Below are 18,526 nucleotides of genomic sequence, written 5' to 3' on the forward strand. Positions count from 1 at the left end.
GTCTGTGCCGTAAGACAGTAAACCTCCCAATGTGTCATTTTGACCTCTAACCTTTTGATGACTGGACACGCGGATCTGTAAACGACCCTCCGTAAAGGGGGGGGCCAAAACACCGCCAAAATGGGAAATCGTTTTTAACAACCTGGGCCTGTGTTCACAAAGCGTCTCGGACTCGGGAGTGCTGATCTAGAGTCAGTTTCACTTTCTAGGTCATAATTTCTAGGTCGTAATTTCTCTAGGTCGTAATTAGGCATAATTTCTCTAGGTCATCATGAATCGGATTACATCGATCTGAACTCCTATTCTGAGACGCTTTATGAATACAGGCCATGGAAGCACAGACGGTCTGTGTGAGTTTGAAAATCACGAACTCTCAAACTGTTTTTTTATTTCTTCTTTCTTCTTCTGTTGTTTTGATGTCTGTTATTCGATAGATTTAGAGGAGGGTTTCTAGAGATTTCAGTCAATAACGTCACCAGAGAGTTATAGGTTGTTCGTTATGATGAAACAGACGATCAGGTATTTTAGATCGGACGGTAAACAGAGACGATCAGGTATTTTAGATGGGATGGTAAACAGAGACGATCAGGTATTTTATGGGATGGTAAACAGAGACGATCAGGTATTTTAGATGGGATGGTAAACAGAGACGATCAGGTATTTTAGATGGGACGGTAAACAGAGACGATCAGGTATTTTAGATGGGACGGTAAACAGAGACGATCAGGTATTTTAGATGGGACGGTAAACAGAGACGATCAGGTATTTTAGATCGGGGTAAACAGAGACGATCAGGTATTTTAGATCGAGGTAAACAGAGACGATCAGGTATTTTAGATGGGATGGTAAACAGAGACGATCAGGTATTTTAGATGGGATGGTAAACAGAGACGATCAGGTATTTTAGATGGGATGGTAAACAGAGACAATCAGGTATTTTAGATCGGACGGTAAACAGAGACGATCAGGTATTTTGGACGGTAAACAGAGACGATCAGGTATTTTAGATCGGACGGTAAAATTGTCCGCTTCCAGGAAGACGTTGGAAACTTTTTTTATAAATTTATATCCTTGACAAGTTATTTTTATTGTTATTGTTTTATTTCAGGTTAAAATTGAAGTAAACAATACAAGTCTACATCGACTATTTCCGTTCTCCGTCTATAGATGTTGAAAGTGATCCTTTTGGAAAGGTATTCCAGCTTGTGATTTGTCTGTTCCCTTTGTGTTAAAGAAATGTTGCCAACCACTTAAAGTGCCTGTAACATAATTCATGAATAAACGAACGACCTTCCACCTGTCAATTCTACTTAGAAATCAGAATATTTAAAAAAATATATCTTTGTTTTGCCGTAATAACTAGGAGTAGGAAAACCGATGTGTTTAAAAAAAAAAAGTACTGGTTAGTACTGACACATGAATATCTTCTCTCACACACACGCACGCGCACACACACACACACACACACACACACACACACACACACACACACACACACACACACACACACACACACACACACACACACACACACACACAAACACACACACACACACACACACACAGGATGAGGGATGATGACTGTGTTGTGTTGTGGTGAGGTGAAGGTTGAGATCAGAGATATGACCGCAGCAGCTTTAGTTGGCAGTTAGTAACAGTCTCTAGAGCTCTGTAACATTAACCCTGACAGTCAGTAACAGTCTCTAGAGCTCTGTAACATTAACCCTGACAAGTAACAGTCTCTGGAGCTCTGTAACATTAACCCTGACAGTAACAGTCTCTAGAGCTCTGTAACATTAACCCTGAAGTCAGTAACAGTCTCTGGAGCTCTGTAACATTAACCCTGACAGTAACAGTCTCTGGAGCTCTGTAACATTAACCCTGAGTCAGTAACAGTCTCTAGAGCTCTGTAACATTAACCCTGACAGCAGTAACAGTCTCTAGAGCTCTGTAACATTAACCCTGACAGTAACAGTCTCTAGAGCTCTGTAACATTAACCCTGACAGTCAGTAACAGTCTCTGGAGCTCTGTAACATTCACCCTGACAGTAACAGTCTCTAGAGCTCTGTAACATTAACCCTGAAGCAGTAACAGTCTCTAGAGCTCTGTAACATTAACCCTGACGTCAGTAACAGTCTCTGGAGCTCTGTAACATTAACCCTGAACAGTAACAGTCTCTAGAGCTCTGGAACATTAACCCTGACAGTAACAGTCTGTAGAGCTCTGTAACATTAACCCTGACAGTAACAGTCTCTAGAGCTCTGTAACATTAACCCTGACAGTCAGTAACAGTCTCTAGAGCTCTGTAACATTAACCCTGACAGTAACAGTCTCTGGAGCTCTGTAACATTAACCCTGACAGTAACAGTCTGTAGAGCTCTGTAACATTAACCCTGACAGTAACAGTCTCTAGAGCTCTGTAACATTAACCCTGACAGTAACAGTCTCTAGAGCTCTGTAACATTAACCCTGACAGTAACAGTCTCTAGAGCTCTGTAACATTAACCCTGACAGCAGTAACAGTCTCTAGAGCTCTGTAACATTAACCCTGACAGTCAGTAACAGTCTCTAGAGCTCTGTAACATTAACCCTGACAGTAACAGTCTCTAGAGCTCTGTAACATTAACCCTGACAGTAACAGTCTCTAGAGCTCTGTAACATTAACCCTGACAGTAACAGTCTCTAGAGCTCTGTAACATTAACCCTGACAGTCAGTAACAGTCTCTAGAGCTCTGTAACATTAACCCTGAGTCAGTAACAGTCTCTGGAGCTCTGTAACATTAACCCTGACAGTAACAGTCTCTGGAGCTCTGTAACATTAACCCTGACAGTAACAGTCTCTAGAGCTCTGTAACATTAACCCTGACTAGTAACAGTCTCTAGAGCTCTGTAACATTAACCCTGACAGTAGAAAACTCTCTAGAGTTTTTCCTGGGAGTTCCTAGCCACCGTGCTTCACATTCTTGCTGTTTAGGCTCTGTACAGCACTTTGAGAATAACAGCGAGAAGGGCTATATAAAAATAAATGTTTGACAGTAACAGTCTCTAGAGCTCTGTAACATTAACCCTGACAGTAACAGTCTGTATCTTTACCTCTTTATCACTGACAGTAGTTTTTTGTTAGTAGTCAGTTACAACAGTTAGGGCTGGTTTCCCAGACACAGATGAAGCCTGATCCACGACTTAAAAGCTTTCTGAATGGAGACTAACTGATACCTGTCGATCAATACCCTGACTGATATGTTATTATGTAACAGCGCGACAAGACTAATATGTTATTATGTAACAGATACCTGTCGATCAATACCCTGACTGATATATTAGATCAATACACTGACTGTAAATCACTCTGGATTAGAGTGTAATACGGGAAACCAGTCCCTCAGCCTCTCTACCTCTGTAACACCAATATTATACTACTACTACTATATAGTCTGTAATATGGGAAACCAGTCCCTCAGCCTCTCTACCTCTGTAACACCAATATTATACTACTACTACTATATAGTCTGTAATACGGAAACCAGTCCCTCAGCCTCTCTACCTCTGTAACACCAATATTATACTACTACTACTATATAGTCTGTATACGGGAAACCAGTCCCTCAGCCTCTCTACCTCTGTAACACCAATATTATACTACTACTACTACTATATAGTCTGTAATACGGGAAACCAGTCCCTCAGCCTCTCTACCTCTGTAACACCAATATTATACTACTACTACTATATAGTCTGTAATACGGGAAACCAGTCCCTCAGCCTCTCTACCTCTGTAACACCAATATTATACTACTACTACTACTATATAGTCTGTAATACGGGAAACCAGTCCCTCAGCCTCTCTACCTCTGTAACACCAATATTATACTACTACTACTATATAGTCTGTAATACGAGAAACCAGTCCCTCAGCCTCTCTACCTCTGTAACACCAATATTATACTACTACTACTATATAGTCTGTAATACGGGAAACCAGTCCCTCAGCCTCTCTACCTCTGTAACACCAATATTATACTACTACTACTACTATATAGTCTGTAATACGGGAAACCAGTCCCTCAGCCTCTCTACCTCTGTAACACCAATATTATACTACTACTACTACTATATAGTCTGTAATACGGGAAACCAGTCCCTCAGCCTCTCTACCTCTGTAACACCAATATTATACTACTACTACTATATAGTCTGTAACACGGGAAACCAGTCCCTCAGCCTCTCTACCTCTGTAACACCAATATTATACTACTACTACTATATAGTCTGTAATACGGGAAACCAGTCCCTCAGCCTCTCTACCTCTGTAACACCAATATTATACTACTACTACTATATAGTCTGTAATACGGGAAACCAGTCCCTCAGCCTCTCTACCTCTGTAACACCAATATTATACTACTACTACTATATAGTCTGTAATACGGGAAACCAGTCCCTCAGCCTCTCTACCTCTGTAACACCAATATTATACTACTACTACTATATAGTCTGTAACACGGGAAACCAGTCCCTCAGCCTCTCTACCTCTGTAACACCAATATTATACTACTACTACTATATAGTCTGTAATATTGGAAACCAGTCCCTCAGCCTCTCTACCTCTGTAACACCAATATTATACTACTACTACTATATAGTCTGTAATACGGGAAACCAGTCCCTCAGCCTCTCTACCTCTGTAACACCAATATTATACTACTACTACTATATAGTCTGTAATACGGGAAACCAGTCCCTCAGCCTCTCTACCTCTGTAACACCAATATTATATACTACTACTACTATATAGTCTGTAACACGGGAAACCAGTCCCTCAGCCTCTCTACCTCTGTAACACCAATATTATACTACTACTACTATATAGTCTGTAATACGGGAAACCAGTCCCTCAGCCTCTCTACCTCTGTAACACCAATATTATACTACTACTACTATATAGTCTGTAATACGAGAAACCAGTCCCTCAGCCTCTCTACCTCTGTAACACCAATATTATACTACTACTACTATATAGTCTGTAATACGGGAAACCAGTCCCTCAGCCTCTCTACCTCTGTAACACCAATATTATACTACTACTACTATATAGTCTGTAACACGGGAAACCAGTCCCTCAGCCTCTCTACCTCTGTAACACCAATATTATACTACTACTACTACTATATAGTCTGTAATACGGGAAACCAGTCCCCTCAGCCTCTCTACCTCTGTAACACCAATATTATACTACTACTACTATATAGTCTGTAATACGGAAACCAGTCCCCTCAGCCTCTCTACCTCTGTAACAATATTTTAACGTGGCTTCAAACTACAAAACTCAGACTGTTTAAGTCTGTTTTTGGAGTCGTGAAAAGCTGTTGCTCTGTGTGGTCACACTGATCTCTACAGAGCTACGCTTTCGAATGCTTCTCTCCTACAACCCCGTCACATGAAACCATCTCTCTCTCTCTCTCTCTCTCTCTCTCTCTCTCTCTCTCTCTCTCCCTCTCTCTCTCTCTCTCTCTCTCCCTCTCGCTCTCTCTCTCTCTCTCTCTCTCTCTCTCTCTCTCTCTCTCTCTCTCTCTCTCTCTCTCTCTCTCTCTCTCTCTCTCTCTCTCTCTCTCTCTCTCTCTCTCTCTCTCTCTCTCTCTCTCTCTCTCTCTCTCTCTCTCTCTCTCTCTCTCTCTCCTCTCCCCCTCCCTCCCCTCTCCCCTCCCTCTCCTCTACCCCTCCCCCTCTCCTCTCCTCTCTCCTCTCCTCACCCCCTCTCTCTCCCCTCTCCCCTCCCACTCTCCCCTCTCCTCTCCCCCTCTCCTCTCCCCCTCCCTCTCCTCTCCTCTCCCCTCCCTCTCCTCTCCTCACCCCCTCCCCTCTCCCCCTCTCCTCTCCTCTCCTCTCCTCCCCCTCCCTCTCCCCTCCCTCTCCCCCTCCCTCTCCCCCTCCCTCCCCTCTACCACCCTCTCCTCCTCCCTCCCTCTCTCTCTCTCCTCTCCCCCTCCCTCCCCTCTCCTCCCCCTCTCCCCTCCCTCTCCTCTACCCCTCCCCCCTCTCCTCTCTCCCCCTGTCTGTCTCTCTCTCTTTCCTCCCTCACCCCCTCTCCTCTCCTCTCCTCCCTCTCCCCTCCCACTCTCCCTCTCCTCTCCCCCTCTCCTCTCCCCCTCCCTCTCCTCTCCTCTCCTCTCCCCCTCCCTCTCCTCTCCTCACCCCCCTCCCCTCTCCCCCTCTCCTCTCCTCTCCTCCCCCTCCCTCTCCCTCCCTCTACCCCCCTCCCTCCCTCTCCCCCTCCCTCCCCTCTACCCCCCCTCTCCTCTCCCCTCCCTCCCTCTCTCCTCTCCTCACCCCCTCCACCTCCCCCAGCAGCAGGAAGCACCTGTTTTATCATCTCTTCACCACAGAAACTCAGTGACACACTGAAGCCTCTCACAGCAGTTTGTACTATGACAGGTCCTGTCTACATAGTGGTTAGTTACATATAGTATTATATACATATAGTATTATATACCTATAGAATTATATACATATAGTATTATATACCTATAGAACTATATACATATAGTATTATATACCTATAGTATTATATACCTATAGTATTAGATACCTATAGTATTATATACATATAGTATTATATACCTATAGAATTATATACCTATAGAATTATATACATATAGTATTATATACCTATAGTATTATATACCTATAGTATTATATACCTTAACTCAGTGACACACTGAAGCCTCTCACAGCAGTTTGTACTTAGTGGTTAGTTACATATAGTAGTATTATATATTATACAATATTATTTAGCTTAATAGTATTATATAGTATTTATTTAGTATTATATACAGGGGTGGAAAAAGTACTAAAATTAGTAAAAGTAAAGATACTTTAATAGAAAATGACTCCAGTAAAAGTGAAAGTCACCCGGTAAAATACTACTTGAGTTAAAGTCTAAAAAATATTGTAATGGCTGTCGTCGTAATGAGACCAAGGTGGCCTAACCAAAATAGATAACAAAAAAAACCCTCTCTATGGCCAGGGCGTTACAGTACCCCCCCAAAGGTGCGGACTCCGGCCGCAAAACCTGAATCTGAAGGGGAGGGTCTGGGTGGGCCCTCCTACGGCGGCGGCTCAGGTGCGGGACGTGGACCCCGCTCCACCCTTGGCTTAGCCCACTAAGGTGGCCCCCTAGCTGTGCCGGAGGACTGGCGGGCAACCCTGGCTGCGCCCGGCTGGCGGGCGACCCTGGCTGCGCCCGGCTGGCGGGCAGCTCTGGCGGCTCCGGACTGGCGGGCGGCTCTGGCGGCTCTGGAGATTCACCAGGCTGGCGGGCCTGGCTCTGGGCGCAGGCACAGGACTTACCAGGCTGGAGAGACCCACTGGAGGCATGATCCTGGGAGGAGGCACAGGATAAACCGGGCTGTGGGGGAGCCCACTGGAGTTCTGGTGCGTAGGCTTGCCACCCAAACTCCAGGCTGAATGCCCACTTTTGCCCGGCACGGGCGGAGCGCAGGCATAGGCCGAACTGGGCCCTCCCAGCACCCGGAGACACAGTGCGCAGCGCCGGTGCAGGATAGCCTGGACCGAGACAGCGCACCGGAGACCAGATGCGCTGAGCTGGAACACTCCGACCTGGCTCGATGCCCACTCTCACATGGCACTTGCGGGGGGCTGGCATGTAGCGCTCCGGGCTATCAACGGCGTAGTGGGGACACCGTGCGCTTTACCGCATAACACGGTGCCTGACCAGTACTGCGCTGCCTCCTGTAAGCACGGGGAGTTGTCTCAGGTCTCCAACCTGACTCCGCCACACTCCCCGTGTGCCCCCCCCCTTGCCTCATACCAGCGCCTCTCAGCTATCGCCGCCTCGATCTCCCACTGCGGGCGGCGATACTCCCCAGCTTGAGCCCATGGTCCTTTACCGTCCAGCAATTCCTCCCATGTCCACGACTCCCCGATAGCTCCTCTCCTGGTGCTTCTCCATCCTCCGCTGCTTGGTCCGTTTCTTGGTGGTTGATTCTGTAACGGCCGTCGTCGTAATGAGACCAAGGTGCAGCGGAGGATGTGCGTTCATCTTTGAAATATTTAATTGGAAAAGAGAACACTTTACAAAAAGAAACCAAAGACGACAGCAAAACAGTCCTGTCAGGAAAAAACTCTCAACAGAAAACAACCACCCACAAAACCCCAAAGTAAAAACACAGGCTGCCTGTGTATGACTCCCCAATCAGCAACAACGAACTACAGCTGTTCCTGATTGGGAGCCACACACGGCCGAAACCAAAGAAACAAACCAACATAGAAAAATAAACATAGAACGCCCACCCATGTAACACCCTGGCCTAACCAAAATAGATTAACAAAAAAAAAAACCCTCTCTATGGCCAGGGCGTTACAAGTATTTGGTTTTAAATATACTGAAGTACCAAAAGTAAAGGGAATTGTCACAATCGTCGTAGTGAGTGGACCAAAACGCAGCGGGTATATACGTACGCTCATCTTCTTTTATTGAAGAAAACAAAAAACAAATAACACTTATACAACAAACAAACAAACAAACGATGAAAAAACAGTCCTGTAAGGTTCACTGACAACACACGGAGACAACTACCCACCAAAAACCCCATGGGGGAAAAAACACCCCTACTAAATAGGACCTTCAATTAGAGGCAACGAGGAACAGCTGCCTCCAATTGAAGGTCAACCCAAGAAAACTTAAACATAGAAATAGACACACTAGAATAAACATAGAAATATACTAACATAGAACATAAACCAAAAAACCCCCGAACCACATAAAACAAACACCCCCCCCCTGCCACGCCCTGACCAAACTACAATAACAAATAACCCCTTTACTGGTCAGGACGTGACAAGAATTGCTAAAATATATTTAAGTACTAAAAGTAAAAGTATGAATAATTTCAAATTCCTTATAGGAAGCAAACCAGATGGCACAATCTTTTTTGTTTTTTAAATTTACGGATAGCCAGGGGCACACTCCAACACTCAGACATTATTTACAAAGGAAGCATTTGAGTTTAGTGAGTCCTCCAGATCAGAGGCAGTAGAGATGACCAGGGATGTTCTCTGTTTAGTGAGTCCTCCAGATCAGAGGCAGTAGAGATGACCAGGGATGTTCTCTGTTTAGTGAGTCCTCCAGATCAGAGGCAGTAGGGATGACCAGGGATGTTCTCTGTTTAGTGAGTCCTCCAGATCAGAGGCAGTAGGGACGACCAGGGATGTTCTCTGTTTAGTGAGTCCTCCAGATCAGAGGCAGTAGGGATGACCAGGGATGTTCTCTGTTTAGTGAGTCCTCCAGATCAGAGGCAGTAGGGATGACCAGGGATGTTCTCTGTTTAGTGAGTCCTCCAGATCAGAGGCAGTAGGGATGACCAGGGATGTTCTCTGTTTAGTGAGTCCTCCAGATCAGAGGCAGTAGGGATGACCAGGGATGTTCTCTGTTTAGTGAGTCCTCCAGATCAGAGGCAGTAGGGATGACCAGGGATGTTCTCTGTTTAGTGAGTCCTCCAGATCAGAGGCAGTAGGGACGACCAGGGATGTTCTCTGTTTAGTGAGTCCTCCAGATCAGAGGCAGTAGGGATGACCAGGGATGTTCTCTGTTTAGTGAGTCCTCCAGATCAGAGGCAGTAGGGATGACCAGGGATGTTCTCTGTTTAGTGAGTCCTCCAGATCAGAGGCAGTACGGGATGACCAGGGATGTTCTCTGTTTAGTGAGTCCTTCAGATCAGAGGCAGTAGGGATGACCAGGGATATTCTCTGTTTAGTGAGTCCACCAGATCAGAGGCAGTAGAGATGACCAGGGATGTTCTCTGTTTAGTGAGTCCTCCAGATCAGAGGCAGTAGGGATGACCAGGGATGTTCTCTGTTTAGTGAGTCCTCCAGATCAGAGGCAGTAGGGATGACCAGGGATGTTCTCTGTTTAGTGAGTCCTCCAGATCAGAGGCAGTAGGGATGACCAGGGATGTTCTCTGTTTAGTGAGTCCTCCAGATCAGAGGCAGTAGGGATGACCAGGGATGTTCTCTGTTTAGTGAGTCCTCCAGATCAGAGGCAGTAGGGATGACCAGGGATGTTCTCTGTTTAGTGAGTCCACCAGATCAGAGGCAGTAGGGACGACCAGGGATTTTCTCTTGATAAGTGCGTGAATTGGACCATTTTCCTGTCCTGCTAAGCATTCAAAATATAACGAGCACTTTTGGTTGTCAGGGAACATTTATGGAGTAAAAAGTACAATATTTTCTTTAGGAATGTAGTGAAGTAAAAGTTGTCAAAAATATGAATAGTTAAGTAATGTACAGATACACCCAAAAAACGACTTAAGTAAAAAATACTTTAAAGTACTACTTAAGTACTTTACAACACTGATTATATACCTTACCAAAAGTATTATATAGTATTATAAACTTTACCAACAGTATTATATATTATATTGTATTATAAACCTTACCAACAGTATTATATATTACACAGTATTATATATTATATAGTATTATATATACCTTACGAACAGTATTATATATTACACAGTATTATATAGTATTATAAACCTTACCAACAGTATTATATGGTATTATAAACCTTACCAACAGTATTATATATTATATTGTATTATAAACCTTACCAACAGTATTATATATTATATTGTATTATAAACCTTACCAACAGTATTATATATTACACAGTATTATATATTATATAGTATTATATATACCTTACCAACAGTATTCTATATTATATTCCTTACATACAGTATTATATATTATACAGTATTATATATTATATAGTATTATATATACCTTACCAACAGTATTCTATATTGTACAGTATTATATATTATATAGTATTATATATATATACCTTACCAACAGTATTCTATACTATATTCCTTACATACAGTATTATATATTGTACAGTATTATATATTATATAGTATTATATATACCTTACCAACAGTATTCTATACTATATTCCTTACATACAGTATTATATATTGTACAGTATTATATATTATATAGTATTATATATATATACCTTACCAACAGTATTCTATACTATATTCCTTACATACAGTATTATATATTGTACAGTATTATATATTATATAGTATTATATATACCTTACCAACAGTATTCTATACTATATTCCTTACATACAGTATTATATATTGTACAGTATTATATCTTATATAGTATTATATATACCTTACCAACAGTATTCTATACTATATTCCTTACATACAGTATTATATATTGTACAGTATTATATCTTATATAGTATTATATATACCTTACCAACAGTATTCTATACTATAATCCTTACATACAGTATTATATATTGTACAGTATTATATCTTATATAGTATTATATATACCTTACCAACAGTATTCTATACTATATTCCTTACATACAGTATTATATATTGTACAGTATTATATATTATATAGTATTATATATATATACCTTACCAACAGTATTCTATACTATATTCCTTACATACAGTATTATATATTGTACAGTATTATATATTATATAGTATTATATATACCTTACCAACAGTATTCTATACTATATTCCTTACATACAGTATTATATATTGTACAGTATTATATATTATATAGTATTATATATACCTTACCAACAGTATTCTATGCTATATTCCTTACATACAGTATTATATATTGTACAGTATTATATATTATATAGTATTATATATACCTTACCAACAGTATTCTATACTATATTCCTTACATACAGTATTATATATTGTACAGTATTATATATTATATAGTATTATATATACCTTACCAACAGTATTCTATACTATATTCCTTACATACAGTATTATATATTGTACAGTATTATATCTTATATAGTATTATATATACCTTACCAACAGTATTCTATACTATATTCCTTACATACAGTATTATATATTGTACAGTATTATATCTTATATAGTATTATATATACCTTACCAACAGTATTCTATACTATATTCCTTACATACAGTATTATATATTGTACAGTATTATATATTATATAGTATTATATATACCTTACCAACAGTATTCTATACTATATTCCTTACATACAGTATTATATATTGTACAGTATTATATCTTATATAGTATTATATATACCTTACCAACAGTATTCTATACTATATTCCTTACATACAGTATTATATATTGTACAGTATTATATATTATATAGTATTATATATACCTTACCAACAGTATTATATACTATATTCCTTACATACAGTATTATATATTGTACAGTATTATATATTATATAGTATTATATATACCTTACCAACAGTATTGTATATTATATTCCTTACATACAGTATTATATATTGTACAGTATTATATATTATATAGTATTATATATACCTTACCAACAGTATTATATACTATATTCCTTACATACAGTATTATATATTGTACAGTATTATATATTATATAGTATTATATATACCTTACCAACAGTATTGTATATTATATTCCTTACATACAGTATTATATATTGCACAGTATTATATATTATATAGTATTATATATACCTTACCAACAGTATTCTATACTATATTCCTTACATACAGTATTATATATTGTACAGTATTATATATTATATAGTATTATATATACCTTACCAACAGTATTCTATACTATATTCCTTACATACAGTATTATATATTGTACAGTATTATATCTTATATAGTATTATATATACCTTACCAACAGTATTCTATACTATATTCCTTACATACAGTATTATATATTGTACAGTATTATATCTTATATAGTATTATATATACCTTACCAACAGTATTCTATACTATATTCCTTACATACAGTATTATATATTGTACAGTATTATATCTTATATAGTATTATATATACCTTACCAACAGTATTCTATACTATATTCCTTACATACAGTATTATATATTGTACAGTATTATATCTTATATAGTATTATATATACCTTACCAACAGTATTCTATACTATATTCCTTACATACAGTATTATATATTGTACAGTATTATATCTTATATAGTATTATATATACCTTACCAACAGTATTCTATACTATATTCCTTACATACAGTATTATATATTGTACAGTATTATATATTATATAGTATTATATATACCTTACCAACAGTATTCTATACTATATTCCTTACATACAGTATTATATATTGTACAGTATTATATATTATATAGTATTATATATACCTTACCAACAGTATTCTATACTATATTCCTTACATACAGTATTATATATTGTACAGTATTATATATTATATAGTATTATATATACCTTACCAACAGTATTCTATACTATATTCCTTACATACAGTATTATATATTGTACAGTATTATATCTTATATAGTATTATATATACCTTACCAACAGTATTCTATACTATATTCCTTACATACAGTATTATATATTGTACAGTATTATATCTTATATAGTATTATATATACCTTACCAACAGTATTCTATACTATATTCCTTACATACAGTATTATATATTGTACAGTATTATATCTTATATAGTATTATATATACCTTACCAACAGTATTCTATACTATATTCCTTACATACAGTATTATATATTGTACAGTATTATATCTTATATAGTATTATATATACCTTACCAACAGTATTCTATACTATATTCCTTACATACAGTATTATATATTGTACAGTATTATATCTTATATAGTATTATATATACCTTACCAACAGTATTCTATACTATATTCCTTACATACAGTATTATATATTGTACAGTATTATATATTATATAGTATTATATATACCTTACCAACAGTATTCTATACTATATTCCTTACATACAGTATTATATATTGTACAGTATTATATCTTATATAGTATTATATATACCTTACCAACACTATTCTATACTATATTCTTACATACAGTATTATATATTGTACAGTATTATATCTTATATAGTATTATATATACCTTACCAACAGTATTCTATACTATATTCCTTACATACAGTATTATATATTGTACAGTATTATATCTTATATAGTATTATATATACCTTACCAACAGTATTCTATACTATATTCCTTACATACAGTATTATATATTGTACAGTATTATATATTATATAGTATTATATATACCTTACCAACAGTATTCTATACTATATTCCTTACATACAGTATTATATATTGTACAGTATTATATCTTATATAGTATTATATATACCTTACCAACAGTATTCTATACTATATTCCTTACATACAGTATTATATATTGTACAGTATTATATCTTATATAGTATTATATATACCTTACCAACAGTATTCTATACTATATTCCTTACATACAGTATTATATATTGTACAGTATTATATCTTATATACTATTATATATACCTTACCAACAGTATTCTATACTATAATCCTTACATACAGTATTATATATTGTACAGTATTATATCTTATATACTATTATATATACCTTACCAACAGTATTCTATACTATATTCCTTACATACAGTATTATATATTGTACAGTATTATATATTATATAGTATTATATATACCTTACCAACAGTATTCTATACTATATTCCTTACATACAGTATTATATATTGTACAGTATTATATCTTATATACTATTATATATACCTTACCAACAGTATTCTATACTATAATCCTTACATACAGTATTATATATTGTACAGTATTATATCTTATATAGTATTATATATACCTTACCAACAGTATTCTATACTATATTCCTTACATACAGTATTATATATTGTACAGTATTATATATTATATAGTATTATATATACCTTACCAACAGTATTCTATACTATATTCCTTACATACAGTATTATATATTGTACAGTATTATATATTATATAGTATTATATATACCTTACCAACAGTATTCTATACTATATTCCTTACATACAGTATTATATATTGTACAGTATTATATAGGTGCAGTTGATTCAGCAGCCCCGAGAAGGCGAAGTGTTCCCACGTTGAACCATTTCATCTGCCTGAAGCTAGAACTCCGCCAACCCGGCATGGCCCAGAGAGCAAATCAAATGCACCTACAGGTCTACACCTGCCTAATCAGAGAGCTCAGATCCACCGCGTCTGCACAGTTTCCTCCAGCTGTAATAAAATAAAATAAAATAAATAAAAAAATCCTCAAAGGTTGTGATACTGTGAGATTTTCAAAAAAACGTTTAAAAACCGTAACTGGAGAGACTCGGCGAACACAGCAAAGAGAGCTGCTGTTTTGTATGACTAACTTCATGTTTAAGTTGTTATTCAACACTTTCAACACTTTTTATATAAGTGTTAGGGTTGAAACTGGCTATTTGAATATATAACCTTTATAATATACTGGGGAAGCTGTGCTACAATATTAAGTATATGAACTGCGAGTAAATCAACTGAAGACAAGAAGAACTACAACCGGCAACAGGAAGTGCGTCACGACGCTGGTTATCAGCCTGGACGCTCGACGACAGGACGAGCAAGTTTAAACCACGCTCCTCGTCCCTCGGACAGGCCCGGCATTGAGCGGGAACTATCTCTGTCAGAGTATATAAGAGAGAACAATAGGATGTGTCGTTCTCTTCTCTGTTTTGCCCTGCGAGGTAAAACAGCGGACCGTATATATATACGAACAACCCATTTACCACACACGTGTTTGCATTAATTAAAGTACAGCGAAATCAGAAGTTACTATGTGCTGACTATTTTGTTCTGATACCAGAAACGAACTGTTGCAACACTTTTATATAAGCCATAAAAATGCGCGTTTCTCCCTACTCCGCTACAAACAGCATCGTTGAGTTTAGTAAAAGTGTTTCCGATAAGGTTGCGTTAGTTATTATTAGCGGTCTTGTCTTTAATAGCGAGGAATATTTCACTTTCTCTGGTCATTGAAGTAACGACATGAATTTGGTGCATGAGGCTGAAGGGAATGCAGTGCTGCTTGAGTTTCACCATCAACTGTCCTCCCTTTTCTCAGCTGAGAGGGGAGGGAGAGAGAGGAGAGGGAGGGAGGGGGAGGGAGGGGGAGAGGGAGGGAGAGGGACGGTGAGTCAGATGTGAGGGAGATAGGGGAGAGAGGGCGGGAGGGAGGGAGGGAGAGGGGAGAGAGAGAGGGAGGGGAGAGGAGAGGGACAGTGAGTCAGGTGTGAGGGAGATAGGGGGAGAGAGAGAGAGAGAGAGAGGGAGGGAGAGAGGGAGGGAGGGAGGGAGAGGGGGGGGGAGGGGAGGGAGGGAGGGAGGGAGGGGAGAGTGACGGTGAGTCAGGTGTGAGGGAGATAGGGGAGAGAGAGAGAGAGGGAGGGAGGGAGGGAGAGGGAGGGAGGGGTCAGGTGTGAGGGAGATAGGGGAGAGAGAGAGAGGGAGGGAGGAGAGGGAGGAGAGGAGAGGGACAGTGGAGTCAGGTGTGAGGCAGCCTCTCCACTGCTCCCTCCTTCCCCTCAGACTGACCATCAGCTGGAAGACGGGAGGGAGGGGAGAGAGGGATGGAGGGTAGAGATTGAGGGAGGGAGGGAGATAGGGGAGGAGGGAGAGCGAGGGGAGGGAGGGAGGGAGGGGAGAGGGACAGTGAGTCAGGTGTGAGGGAGATGAGGGAGAGGGGAGGGAGAGGGGGAGGGAGGGAGGGAGGGGAGAGGAGGAGAGGAGGGAGGGAGAGGGGGAGGGAGGGTGAGAGAGAGAGAGAGAGGGAGATAGGGGAGGGAGGGGAGAGGGAGGGAGGGAGGGAGGGAGGGGAGAGGGACAGTGAGTCAGGTGTGAGGGAGATGAGGGAGAGAGAGAGGGAGAGGGGGGGAGGGAGGGAGAGGGAGAGGAGAGGGAGGGAGAGGGGGAGGGAGGGAGAGAGGAGGGAGGGAGAGGGGGGGAGGGAGGGTAGAGAGAGAGGAGGGAGATAGGGGAGGAGGGGAGGGAGAGCGAGGGAGGAGGGAGAGGGACAGGAGTCAGGTGGGGGAGATGAGGGAGAGGGGGGGAGGGAGGGAGAGGGGAGAGGAGAGGGGGAGGGAGGGGAGAGGGAGAGGGAGGAGAGGAGAGGGACAGTGAGTCAGGTGATGAGGCAGCCTCTCCACTGCTCCCCTCCTTCCCCCTCAGACTGACCATCAGCTGCAGACCATCAGTCCAGTAAAAAACGACTAAGCTAATTATTATGCTCCCTCTCACAGTTAATACAAGACATGATCAGTAACCAGTGGCATCACACACCTACAGTACCAGTCTAAAGTTTGGACACACCTACAGTACCAGTCTAAAGTTTGGACACACCTACTCATACAATGGTTTTTCTTTATTATGACAAAACTATGAAATAACACATATGGAATCATGTAGTAACCAAAAAACGGTTAAACGAATCAAAATATATTTTTATATTTGAGATACTTCATAGTAGCCACCCTTTGCCTTGATGACAGCGTTGCACACTCTTGGCATTCTCTCAACCAGCTTCATGAGGTAGTCACCTGGAATGCATTTCAATTAACAGGTGTGCCTTGTTAAAAGTTAATTTGTGGAATTTCTTTCCTTCTTAATGCGTTTGAGCCAATCAGTTGTGACAAGGTAGGGGTGGTATACAGAAGATAGCCCTATTTGGTAAAAGACCAAGTCCATATTATGGCAAGAACAGCTGAAATAAGCAAGAGAAATGACAGTCCATCATTACTTTAAGACATGAAGGTCAGTCAATCCGGAAAATGTCAAGAACTTTGAAAGTTTCTTCAAGTGCAGTTGCAAAAACCATCAAGCGCTATGATGAAACTGGCTCTCATGAGGACCGCCACAGGAAAGGAAGACCCAGAGTTACCTCTGCTGCAGAGTATAAGTTCATTAGAGTTACCAGCCTCAGAAATTGCAGCCCAGATAAATGTTTCACAAAGTTCAAGTAACAGACACATCTCAACATCAACTGTTCAGAGGAGACTGTATGAATCAGGCCTTCATGGTTGAATTGCTGCAAAGAAACCACTACTAAAGGACACCAATAAAAAGAGACTTGCTTGGGCCAAGAAACGCGAGCAATGGACATTAGACCGGTGGAAATCTGTCCTTTAGTCTGATGAGTCCAAATTTGAGATTTTTGGTTCCAACCGCCGTGTCTGTGAGACACAGAGTAGGTGAACGGATGATCTCTGCATGTATTTCCCAACATGAAGCATGGAGGAGGAGGTGTGATGGTGTGGAGGTGCTTTGCTGGTGACACTATCTGTGATTTATTTAGAATTCAAGGCACACTTAACCAGCATGGCTACCACAGCATTCTGCGAGCGATACACCATCCCATCTGATTTGCGCTTAGTGGGACTAACATTTGCTTTCAACAGGATAATGACCCAACACACCTCCAGGCTGTGTAAGGGCTATTTACCAAGAAGGAGAGTGATGGAGTGCTGCATCAGATGATCTGGCCTCACAATCACCCAACCTCAACACAATTGAGATGTTTTGGGATGAG

At 39.8% G+C, this 18,526-nt stretch overlaps 1 long non-coding RNA gene across 1 annotated transcript; it reads left to right on the forward strand.

The window, feature by feature from the left end:
- Positions 1–812: 812 nt before the first annotated feature.
- On the forward strand, positions 813–1,294 carry LOC123739524 (uncharacterized). Its single transcript, XR_006767732.1, has 2 exons — positions 813–968; positions 999–1,294. It is a non-coding gene; the product is annotated as an uncharacterized lncRNA (long non-coding RNA).
- Positions 1,295–18,526: the final 17,232 nt, after the last annotated feature.

The sequence above is a fragment of the Salmo salar genome, unplaced genomic scaffold (assembly GCF_905237065.1).
Source record: "Salmo salar unplaced genomic scaffold, Ssal_v3.1, whole genome shotgun sequence".
Taxonomy (NCBI): domain Eukaryota; kingdom Metazoa; phylum Chordata; class Actinopteri; order Salmoniformes; family Salmonidae; genus Salmo; species Salmo salar.